The sequence below is a fragment of the Leuciscus leuciscus genome (genome assembly GCF_965113295.1).
Source record: "Leuciscus leuciscus genome assembly, chromosome: 20".
Lineage (NCBI taxonomy): Eukaryota > Metazoa > Chordata > Actinopteri > Cypriniformes > Leuciscidae > Leuciscus > Leuciscus leuciscus.
In genome coordinates, this window is record NC_138744.1 from 29,627,399 (window position 1) to 29,640,802 (window position 13,404).

General features: G+C 37.7%; 1 long non-coding RNA gene across 2 annotated transcripts in view; it reads left to right on the forward strand.

Annotated features, from left to right (window-relative positions):
• LOC309484295 overlaps positions 1–12,674 on the forward strand; it is a 17,719-nt gene extending 5,045 nt beyond the window's left edge. For both annotated transcript variants that reach the window (XR_014200830.1, XR_014200831.1), the window contains one exon: positions 12,049–12,674. This is a non-coding gene — a long non-coding RNA (uncharacterized lncRNA). The remainder of the gene's footprint in view (positions 1–12,048) is intronic.
• Positions 12,675–13,404: the final 730 nt, after the last annotated feature.

Here is a 13,404-nt window from a genome sequence, read left to right on the forward strand (position 1 = left end):
CTCTAGGAAAAATAGCTTATAGGTTGTTGGGATAGTTGTCAGATGGGGAAGGTCTGTATCTCAGTATACTAGAGGTTTTGAGGCAAAAATCGACTTAAATGCTGTAAATTAATTTTAAACGTGCAGTTCAAAATTGTTTAATGTGAATTCATTTTTTTTCTTTTTTAAATATCTGATATCTTTTGGCCAATAACTTTTTCTTTTTTTTAAATCACTGTTGCTGTTGCATGGATTACTTATTAGTATAAAATAGATACATAGTACACATTAGCTTACCTCATAAAGTGTGACAATCCTATTTATTACTCTGTCAAAATGTGTCTTTTTGTTTTTACGACGTTCCATTAAGAACTTTTTAATCTGTTCTTTCAAATTTCTCTGTGCAAATTTTCATACTCATATGCACAAACATTTAATCTCCCAAGATCCAATTTCCAGTCAACACCCATATCCTGAAACGCACTTTCGCTCTTCTTTTTAATTAGCGACATCTTCCTCAATAAGACCCTCATTATCAAATCATATGGTTCAGTCTCTTATCCCTGTGATGTGGCTGTGGCAGTGTAACATATGGGACCGAACTGGGATGAGTGCATGAGGGTGTGAATATCTCATGACCCCTAACGGATCAGGATCCATACTGAAAGACGGCCTTGAACTGTAAGGAGATAATCCTGTTTGGCTGCCCCTGCTGACGGCCTCCTCACCAGTCCTGCTCTCCTGGTGCTTCACATGCTAATGCAAACTAATGATGAGGAACCAGAGACCCACTCACAATGCTGGCAGGGTATCACTGCAACACCCACATATTATATTAAATAAACAATCCAATAAAACACAGGCATAGCTGTCATTATAGCACCCCTCTTACCTTTAGACATTTTTACATTCATAATTGTGTAGATAATCATGACTTTTCAAAGACCCATGCCTTAAAGTGTCCATAGAATGTTACCCTGCGTTGTAAGTGTAACTTGATATCCAAAAAAAGCTAGTTTTTCCCTGTTAAAGTCAGCATAAACCCAGTGTTTGTACAGTGGTCTCTGTGAGGTGGGCGGAGGAAGTGGACGGAAAATAAGAGGGATTGATGATGTCATGTTCACGTTGGCTTTAAGTGTTTTTTATTTTATTTCTTAATTTCACTGGTATTGCATGAGAAAAAGCCATCAGATTGAAAGCATAGGTTTTAGAAAGCTATGTTGACTGGTCAGTGAACGGGAGGAATATATGGAAATAAAATTGATATCGCAATATGGCTTAGTGGGATTTTATCAAATCACAAAGACTGTGATTTAATTAAATAAATGAGAGAGTTGTGCTATAAAATAAAACTATTTATTTATTAAAATATAGTATTTATTATACTCTTTTTTTTTTTACAGTCTAATTACCTTATTACAAGTATGCCAATTATTTGTATTTAATAATCACAAAAATAGTATTTATATATATAAATATAAATAAATAAATAAATATATATATATCCTTTTTTTTTCTATTATTATTTTATGTGCAAATGCATTCACATAAAAAAATCATCCTGATCATTTTAAAATATTTAATTCTCTCAAAATAGTTATTCAAGTGTTTTTTCACCTTGAATTATTGTATTTTTGTTCTACCCCACAAAAACGAAACACAATGACAGTTTTTTTCCTAATCGATAATTTCTTTTGAAAGGTTTCATCCTCTCGCTTCTCAAATTTCAAAAGTGAACTGCACCTTTGAGCAAATGCACGCACAGGTGCGACAAACGTGATTTTTCAGAAATAGTTTAAATGTTTTTTTTTTTTTGCTGTACTTCTGTAATGATATCCCCCTCTGGAGTGCTGTGCTATGTTTGTGTTTTTCAATGAGTTTCTCAAATGCCCTAATTCTCCCTGAATCAACAACCCTTTGTATGATTTCGGTGGAGGGGTGGAGAGGGATTCCCCAGCTGTGAGCTCGAGTACCGCGTCCCTCAGGCGGGGAGATGCAGATTAGTGGAGCAAGTGAATGGAAGGTTCAAAAATGCATTATTAAAAATAAACTGTGCAAGAGAGACGGAAGAGCGAGAGAAGGGAGACGAAAAGGGAAACTTCAAAAGGTGATGTTTAGCATTGCCGTAATACAACATGACAGGTTTATAAAACTTGCCACTCTCTATTGAAGGGCTGGAAATTGACTCGGGCAGCAGTAAGTGATGGCATATTCGACTTTAAAAAATGGCTTTAATGACGCCGTTATTGTGTTACCGAAATGGAAATAAAACTTTAATTCCCTCAGTGAAGAACGATCCTGCATGCTTCAATGTGCACACGCTAAAAAGTGATTCTCATAGCAGATTCCCATGGCCCTGCACTCCTGACGGTTTAGAAAATCTCTCTCTCTCTCTCTCTCTCCCTCGTTTTCAGTTTGCAAAGGTAATGAGAAGCTAATGAGGCTTGACTTGAATTTTTTCAGCACTCCACTCCTGGCAGCTTCCCAGAGGGGCTGAAGGAGATGTTTAGTTTCTATAGAAGCTGTGCTGACGGATGGATGGATGGATGGATGGATAGATGCAGGGGTTCAGCTTGTGCGTTTGGTCTCCATTCACCGCACATGAGGGGAGGGTGGAGAGAATGAGGGTCGGAAACTGAAGGAGGGAGAGAATGGGGATGAAGAAGGGGAGAAGAAATCAGAACTCTTGAAGCGAGATGAAATCCAGACGGCCGTCTGAAAAGAAAAGGCCATATCAGCCTGAGAGTCCTATAGGGATGTTGCGCTCCGTATAATATGGCCGTGATGATGACCTTCACTGAGCTGCCCGGCGTTTAGATTGGCACAGATCTGGAAGTGAAAAGAAATCCAGTGTTGGGGAAGATACTTTGAAACTGTAGCTTTCCAAACAGCAAGCTGTCATTTAACACTGTGAAGTGATATATGAAATAATAATCATAAAAATGACTTTTTGGAATAGAGCTGTTTATTGAATCTTGATTCTTTAGACGAAACATTTTTTGTTGAGTATCATATTTTATACATCATAGTGAGAATATGAAGATCACACTGCAATTTGATGCAGATGCTGATAATTATATGGCCGGAAAGTAAAATGAAAGTCTGATTTATTTGTTATGAAAATCAATGAGATCTTCATAACTGTATAGCAGACAGTTAAAGACAGATACAATGCATAATAGTTAATTAGTCACTCTATATCTTCCAATAATTTGACTTAGTAAGATGATATTTAAATGCTTAATTATAAGTGTAAAATTCTTGCTGGGGGCAAAAATGATAATGATTGAGAGAGAAACATTCCTCAAAAGCACGACGGATCATATTTGATGCTCAGATATTAACATGTTTTTTTTTTTAACATGATAAAAAAAAAAAAAGAAGATGAATGGATAGTTCAAAGTTAAATAATAACAACACATAATTTAATAATTTAACACATAATTAAACCTAAGTTGCTTCAGTCCAGTAAATGTTAAAATCTTGAAATAGTCCTAACAATATTAAATAAATATTCTAATGTCTTCTTTCTAAAAATCAGAAAAGATTTCACAGCAAAACGACACGCGTATCAAAACCTGAAGACCGACGTTTTTACAATTATACTAAAAGGCCTTTTACTTTGTGAAAAGGTATGAACTATCGATCAGACGACCGAAAGCATGCAGTAAATTGTGTGCAAAAATATTTATTTATTAAAATATAATATTTATTATACTCTTTTTTTTTTTTTTTTTTACAGTCTAATAGCCTTATTACAGTATGCCAATAATTTATTAATTATTATTATTATGTATACCTAAATGTAAACGTCTAAATCTTTTAAGTTTTCCCCAAATAGGCTTTATGTCGAAGTCACGTGAACAAACAGGAAAACGGGTCTCATCGCATCCGCTTGTCGGAGAAAGTGTTAATAGCAGTATGAACTGACTGCGGTATCTATAAACTTTTAAGGTAATCAGCTAACCTAGGTAGTTTTTTATTGTATTTTTATGGTTTATTGTTTTAGTTTGTTGTGCATAACCCCCATTGTTCAGCCATATATATATATATATATATATATATATATATATGTAAATGTAAGTAAATGTTCATCTTGAAATAGTCCTAACAATATATTACTTTCTGAAAAAGTATGAACTATAGATCAGACGACCGAAAGCATGCAGTAAATTTTGTGCAACAGTTTTTTTCAGCAAAGTTTTGATCATGTTGATCATTAAGAGGCCTTAGAAATGATCAAATTTGATACAGTAGTTTTATGGGATTAAAGTCATGTAGGGTAGCTATTCTTTTGATAGAGCTGAGATGAAGTATCTTTTGCTTTATCCACCTTATTCCTACGCCCCATGACTCTTTGCGCGAATTATGGGTGTAACTTCTGTTAAGCTGTAAACAATCAGTGAAAAGGCTCGCTCTATGAACGCAATACGTTAAAAAAATTATCTCAATGAGATGACATTAATCTACTCACCCTTCAACCATCGAATATTAAAAGGAAATTTAAAAGTGTAAAAGCATCAACAAGGTCTTTCAACAGACCAAATAACCCCAAAAGCGCAAGTCTTTTCACAGTAATAATGGACGGGTTAAATATCACTGTAGTAATATATATGTATTATGTAATGCAACTTATGTTGCGTTAATCAAAAATGTTCATTAACTTCAGCATTACGTGATACTATTTCAAAGTGATTTCCGTCATTTTGACATATACATTGCATTTACCTGTGAAAACAAACCTGGAAAGAGACGTGAGGATTTGAGGAGAATAACGAGAGATTCTTTGTGCATTCCAGTGAATTATTAATATATTGTAAATTAAATTCGGGAGAACAGACCACAAATGTGCAGTATATGTTGTCCTTTTTCATACTTTTACAGCGACGATAATTTAGCAAAGGGAAAAAAGAAAATAATCACAAGGAAAAGAATGCAGCGACTGAAAAGAGCTCTTGCCATAGATATTCGTGTTATAACATGTCACATTAAACTACCAAGTATAACGTTTTTCTCATGATGTCTGAAAATAAATCATGAAGGAAAATTGACAGCTCATCCAGTCAAACTGACGGATCAGCTTTATTTGTAGGGCAACCGTATGATTTGAAATTCTGCCTTTTTGAATGGAAGTTCCCCAAACCGGAAGTGCCACCCATAATTCAAAACACAGTGAGGTCGTCAGGAATAAGGTGGATATAATTGAATCAACAAAGTATGTATCTTTCACAAAACAAAACAAAATAAGGCATGGTAAAATAAGGAATCAGACTTGCAAACGCTACACGTGATGGAGAGGACAGTTTAGGCCTTAGTTTTCTCCGTTGTAAAGCTACCTCTGCATGTGATATGAAATGAATAGTCATGTCTTCTCTTCCCTTCCCCATACACCAGCAGGCCAGGATGACTTCTTTAGCACAAAGGACAAAGTGGGCCTTGTGCCGTGGATTGGGCTGGTCTAATGAAGTCGTAGCAGACTCTCCGGCTGATAGACCTGTTAATGAGCTGCACTCCTGTGATGGGAGATGGGGGGGAAAAAGGGATGTACCAGGTAGGCGCCGGCACCGTGTTGGATCATTAGCGTAATTTAAGCAGAAAAGGTCTTTGTTTCTCGCCGAATTGCCGGGGAGGTTGGGAAGGGACCTCGAGGCCCCTCGAAAGCATTTTGCTGGCACGCACGTCGAGAATTGATTGTCTTTGTTGTGGTAATCTGAAATTAATTTGCACTTGAACCCATCTTTCTTCCAGGATCAATTTAAAACACTGTTATAATTATGTGAAACCGAGAGCAGACACTGATATGACGAGCCGGAATATTTTAATTCCCCAGGTACTTAAGAGCCTTTTTTCCCTGACTTATCTTGCAAGGTAATAAAACAAAACGCTCCTCGTGCATAGGCTTAAGGGAGAGGTATTTGCCGGAGGGGTAACAGTAATAACTGCTGTATCTCTACACGTTTACCCATGTACCCTCTCAGTAGGTCATCACTTTCTTTCAAGCGATGCGAAACTTGCACTAATGTAAGCCGAAGCTCTGCAAGGACGAAGCTCAGATGAATTCTCCTCGGCCCTTTATTCGCAAATCGCAACTTTAATTGTAATAAGCATTTAAAATCTATTAGAGACTACCTGCTAATATGGTCGATTGATCTTGGCGGCGCATCAGCCTTGTTCTCAGCACGAGCTTTTTAATATCTTTATCAGAATGCTTCTAGTTTTCATCCCCCGATTGGTGTTTGTAGCAGGGAATCTCGTTAGCTTTAGTCTGACCATCTTGAGCAGTTTCCCGTGGTGCTGTCATGTAGCACAAGGGCGGCGAGGTCATTGCCCAGGGCTGGGATTCTTCCCGGGATCCTCAGGCGCGGAGAACAAGGCGATGGGCAGCCAGACAGACAGCTGATGGCATTAACATGCAACAAACACTCCCAGCTCACCACGAGAGAGGCCTTTGATTTCTCCGAAAATTAACTACATGGAAGATAAAGATATATATACAGTATATAGGCTACATGCAAATATTTCTTTAATATATACTAACATATACATGTGTGTATTTATATATACAAAATAATTATACACAGTACACACACACATATATTATGTACTGTAAGCACAAACTTTTATTTTGGATGCGATTAATCACGAAACTTTAATTCGATTAATCGTCACCCAGTCCTAATTTAAATGTTATGATCAAAGCTCTGTAGTTTAAAAACACATAATGCAATGCAATACAATGATGAGTGAGAGATGAACAAATAAACCTTACTCAAAAGCCTGATGGATCATATTTGATACTGATATTTTAAACGATTCTTCTAAAATATTACTATGTGTGGATAATCAAGTAAAAATAACCTGCTTCAGTCCAGTAAATGTTCATCTGGAAATATTACTAGCAATATAAAAGTTAATTTATAATTGACTAGATTTACTAGATAATAGATTTCACAGCAACAAGACACGTGGACCAGGACCTGAAGGTGTCGTGAATGTTTTTACAAGTATACTAAAAGGCCTTTTTCTTGATTTAAAAAAGGGTAAAAAATCATTCAGAAGACAGAAGGCATGTAGTAGATTGTGTGCAACAGGTTTTCCAGCAACGTTTTGATCATGCTGATAATTTAGAGGCCTTAGAAATTCATGCATCAAATATGATAAACCAATCTGGATTCCTACATCACCACACTGTCCAAGTAAAGCACACCAGGTCGTGGGAGTCCGCTGAATCCTCCACAACCAAACGCTAAGTGCTGACCTGTGAGATGCGAATTGTGTTCGGCACTGATTTTGAGACATTTCTCAAAATATCTTCTTTTGTGCTCTGCAGAAGAAAGTCAGTGATGAGGGTTTGAAATGACACGAGGGCGGTAAATGATGCCAGAATGATAATTTCTGGGTGAACTATCTGTTTAACACATCAAAATATCAGACTATTAATAATGTTTTTGAAGTGTTGAAACAGTGGCTGGTTCCAGAATTCCTCGGGGACCAACATGACGTCGTATCCCAGCACGAGTCTTCTGACAGTGAGGATATCTGTCATCAAAAGCTAGCTCTCTGTCTCATTAAACGAACTCCCCAATATCTGCACTGATCTCTCAAGTCAGACTGTTTGTGCATGACAGCTCGCCAATAAGAGAGTCAGATGTAAACAGAACGGAAAAAAATATACTTCATTTGTAATACACAAACAGATCGCAGTATACATAACTCACATTTTGTTCCCACAATTCTTCCTGTTTTTCGTTCCGTATAATCACTCTGAATATGCAAATGCCTTAAATAATTAAACACTCCTCTGTTCGTTTTTATACAGGGCGCTCGGAATGATTTGTTTGAATTTTGTACCAGTTTTGTTGTGCTGTTGTTTCCGTTGCACATTTTCTCGCCGCATTCCCATCGAGAGACGAGAAGCGTGTCGTTGCAGCACGCGGTTCCCACAAGTTTGGGCGCTGAGGGTTACCACACGCATGTGTCTTACATCACGTTGCCTCATTTCCAAGCGTAACGCTTCTTTTTCTGTCGTTGTAGTTTTAAAGCCTTCTGAGCGTTTATCTGGTCTCGAGCAGGTCTGCGGAGAGCACATCGGGGTCACGAGAGGCTGGCAGGCAGGCTGATGATCATGCAAAACACAGACCTTACCAAAGCCAACAGCCTCTGTCTGCAGATAACATCTCCCTTTCAGCGTATCGATCGCCTGTTTTCAGGGGGCCTTTGTTTCCGCCCTGAGTTTGCCACAGGACACCAGAAGTGACAAAAGATTGACACGAGGACCTCGAAATTAACTGCTGACCTATTAACAAGCAGACACCGCATATTGGCACGAGTGAAATTCTTCTGAAAACAATGGAGGGGGGGGGGGGGAGGGGGAGAGAGAGAGAGCGAGAGAGCGAGAGAGCGAGAGAGAGCGAGAGAGCGAGAGAGCGAGAGAGAGAGAGAGAGAGAGAGAGAGAGAGAGAGAGAGAGAGAGAGAGAGAGAGAGAGAGAGCGGCAAAACAACCCGCTTAATCTTTTCTCTTATCTCGCAACTGTTGTGAGCCCTTCCAGGCAATTTTCTATTCAGGCTATTGATTTTTATCACCTCTTCTAAACCTCTATGACAGATTATTTTTCAAAGACTAAAGCTACTTTTCCCACTTCTGCGACCCATATATTGCTTCAAATGAATGATAAATAGAGAAAAAGTTTCAACTATTACGCTGAAAAACACTGTTTTTGATTAATCCTCCTGGAGCAGATTAGCTGATTCTCTTTTTTCCCCATAATGCCGCCGCCGCCGCAGTGAAAGAGAGAAATAAGCACCAAACCAGCGTATTTGCGATGAATTTACAACATGCAGAGTCCTGAGAGGAGTCAAGTTTGGGGTGGTTTATGTGCTGTGTAGTGTAACTGGGACCGCCGCTCACAGTTTTCTCTTTGACCACCATTGACTGCGGGTACTGGTCTGTTATAACTCTTCAGAGAGAATGTAGTAAACTTAGTCTGCCATTTGCCACATTTATTTATTTTGTCTGGGTGCAGTAAATATCACTTTGACAGCCACTTGTCATGAAGTTTTTATGGCACAGGCTGTTTAAAAAAAAAATCTTTTTATTTAAGTGGATGTGCTTCGGGCCCACAGTTTACATTTACACAGAACCAAAATTGTTTATTGCACAACCCCCAGTTTCACAGATAGGGTTTAAGACTAATCCCTGACTTAAATGCATGTTTGAGCTGTTTCAGCTAAAATGCAACTTGCACTGATATATCTTAAAATATGTTTTATCATTTACCATTGTTTTGTCTCATGATGCACAACAATAATGTTTTTTGTTTTTCTTCCTCTCTAAGGCACGTTTATAAAAGCCTCTTAAATGCCCTAATTGAACTAAGGCCTAATCCTGGCTTAATCTAAGCCTTGTCTGTGAAACCGGGCCAAAGTGTCTTTTAAATAAAAACAATTAAGAGTAATATTATTGCCATGAGTTGTATAGGCCCAATTTGCAACATTATAAATATGGGATGCTTTTTGAATGAATTTTGATTGCAACAATTCACCACACATAGTACAGGACACTGTACAGACATTGTAATGACTTGCATATATTTTCTATATTCATTTTCTTTTCTTTTACACATTTATTGATAGTTCATTATATTTTAGGGGTGTAACGATACCCTCATGTCATGAATCACGATTTGATACATATCACGATACTGAACTCACAATACAATATTATTGCGATACTCCAGGACATATGGTTTAAGGTTAACAAAAAATGTACGGTTGATTAAAATGCTAAATTTGGTATTACATTGTGGGTGTAAATGAATGGGCTTTGACTGGGTGCTGGAAACCCAATGCACAGGACAATAGTGACACCAGAATGAAAATATTCATGATTCTGAAGCTGAAAATACATAATTATTTTAGACGAATATGCTTGCACTCTGGCACTATACTAGATATATTTAAAATAATGTAGGTCACTTTTTACTGGTAACATAAGACATTTGGCATTATCAGGACCAGCAAATATTCCCTCATTGCTTTATTATACATTATATTCAACATTATATATAGTAGTTTAATGTAATACTGATGCTAAAACTTTGAAAACCTGATTACTTTTCCTCACACAGGAATTTTATTTTGGGTAAACTATCCACGATACATATTGTCTCTGTCCACAATACATATTGTTGCATTTTTGTATTGCGAAATATTGTGAGACAATTTTATATATATATATATATATATATATATATATATATATATATATATATATATATATATATATACACATTCATTCATTCATTCATTCATTCATTCATTCATTCATTCATTCATTCATTCACATTCATTCATTCATGTCTGTAATTCCTTGTTGGTTCTGTTTGTTGTTGAACTGTGGGATGTGTAACTAAAACAACCCATTACATCTGATGCTTGTAATTTGCATGTGACAAATAAATAACCTTTTGTTTTGTTTTTAACCCATTTAATCTAACATTTTTCCCAGAGATGACATAAATTAATTTGTATGGTATTTGTAAGGATATTAAACAACCAATGTCTAAAAAATATGTTAAAAAAATTATAATTAGAATGCATAAGTAGAACACAGGGAGTCTAGGTATATTGTGTTGATGCATTTACAAACTGAAAAACCTCCAACAATTATTTTAAAGAGGACAAAACAGGACTTTCAAACAGGACAACATAGGATTCCTATGAAGCAGTATGGCAAAAATAATCAAATAAAATGATGACAAGATGACACACACACACACACACACACACACACACACACACACACACACACACACACACACACACACACACACACACACACACTTATATATATGAAATTGGAAGATAATTATTACTTAATTATTATTCTTCCTGACATATGAGGAAAAATTGTGCTCACTATTGTTACCAGTGATTAAATGGGTTAAACTTGTGTAGTTTTGTTAATGGTTTGGGGTGAGGGCATGTCACGCAGCCTGTCTGAGATAGATTAAACCTCCTTTTTCTGCTCCTCCTAATGGTTAAAAACTTGCCTAACTAGTCCTCTAAACACTGACTGTTACCTGTTGTACTGCTGCAACCAAACTCAGTGCTCCACCACAGGATCAGCTTCACCTTATGTTTTACTTTTCCCATCAAGCGGAGAGGCGTTAGTTATTAACATCTGTGTGCTCTCTACAGATGTAGTGTGTGACCCCGTCGGATTACTGTGCTGTATCAGGTGGCCTCTCCCTCAGCCTGTTATGATTGCAGGGTTAGCTTGTCATGATTGGAGATTGTGAACATTCCCATAGATTTGCTGTCAGGCGGTGGACGGGCAGGCAGATGAGGCGGGAGGCGATCGGGGGTTAAGTGTTACTTCGCCTCCTGGCCCCCGATGTTGTCCTCTCGGCACACTGGCGCTCAGACGCTGCGCCGCTACATCCGTCAGTGCGGCTGATGACATGATGGATTACTTGAGTCACTGTCAGCCCAGTCAAAATCAGTCTGCCACTGATAAGGAGCACCAGCCGCCCACTCCCAACCTCAGGCTCTGTTTGTCTTATTGAGACAGCTGCGCTAGGTGTGAGTGATCGGAGCAGTGTGCCATGTGGAATTTGCCACGCACGAGTTTTGTTTTCATTCACGTATGATTGAAATAATGAAACCGATCTCTGCACGAGTGCTTTTTTAGGTGGTGTGATACATTCATTTGTAATGATTCTGGTAGGAATGGATGCTATTGTTAAAGAGAGAGTTTACGCTAAATGAAAATTCTGTCATTCTGTCATCATTTACCCTCATGTCATTCCAAATCCTTTTGAAACACAAATGAAGATATTTTTTAATGATATCTGAGAGGTTTTGGTCCCGCCATTTAAAGTCAATTTACCTAAAACTCTGACGCTTTAAAACTTTCATAAAGAGATCGTAAAATAAATCCATATGAGTGGAGTTAATCCAAGTCTAGTCTCAGCCTCAGACGTCACGCCCACGGCCCGTTGGATGAACGTCTGATGCATATGGCACACTTAACACGAAATCGTCATCTGATTGTTTGAATCCTACAGGATGTCCGGGAGACATGTGTGTCACGTTCTTTAACGGTCCGCCTGGAAACAAAGATGCCGTGACACCATGGAAGAAGAAGGCCGTCGTGTTTACAACTGACAATGAGCGCTTATCAGGATCAACTAAACGGTGAAGTATGTAAAAGTTCACGGCATAGACTCTTTAAAATTGGTTCAAGAGTTTTACACACCAGTCTGTATTTGTAGGGACATTGATGTTACATTTTCACAACCCTAAACATGAATTGGAACAAAACAACATGTGATTGGTCACTTTACATGTCAGCCAGACGGCCTCTAGGCACTCATTGGCCAATGAAAGCTGCTATGGAGTCCAGACCTTCTGCTGTCAGTCTGAAGGTCTGGCTAATCCAAGTCTTTTGAAGAGACACAATCGCTGTATGAAGAACATATGATGAACAGATTGAATTTAGGCTTTTATTCACACATAATCATTAATCAGCAAACATACATAGAGCACTCTCATATGGTGAGAAAAAACCTCATTGATTATTGTGCATCAAGCAAGCATGATTGAGCTTCTGTTTACCAAAGAGCTCTGAAGATGAACGAAAATCGAATGGGTTTGGAACGACATAAGGGTGAGTTATTGATGACACAATTTTAATTTTTGGGTGAGCCAACACTTTTAACACACACACACACACACACACACACACACACACACACACACACACACACACACACACACACACACACACACACACACACACACACACACACACACACACACACACACACACACACACACACACACAAACTACTGGTGACATACATCACCAAAAATAACTGCAAGATCCAGTTATGATATTTTGATTAAATATTACAAGGCCAAAAAAAGAAAGAAAGAAATAAACATGCATTAATTGTTCACAATAAGATAAAGTGCATTTAGAAAAACAAATAGGGTGAATTTTCATTTTATACCGACTTTAAACTCCCCAAGTTTCTGCTTGCACGTCAGGGGTAGGTCATTCGTACAAATTCATACGAATTGGGCAACTCGTAAAATATGTACGATTTAGCAAACATTTTAAGAATTCGTATGAGTGAGGTCATATGAATTCGTACTAATTAGCCAGGGCCACCTCGTAAAATACATACGAATTACCGTGAGATCGGGTTGATCATTCTGTATCATATTTGATGCACTAATTTCTAAGGCCTCTAAATTATCAATGTGATAAAAACTTTGCGGAAAAAAACCTCTTGTGCACAGTCTACTTCATGCCTTCTGTCGTCTGATTGATAGGTTATACTTATTTATTAAAAAAAATTGTATCAAGTAAAATACCTTTAAATATAATTGCAAAATAGCTGTGAAAGAGCTCAAGT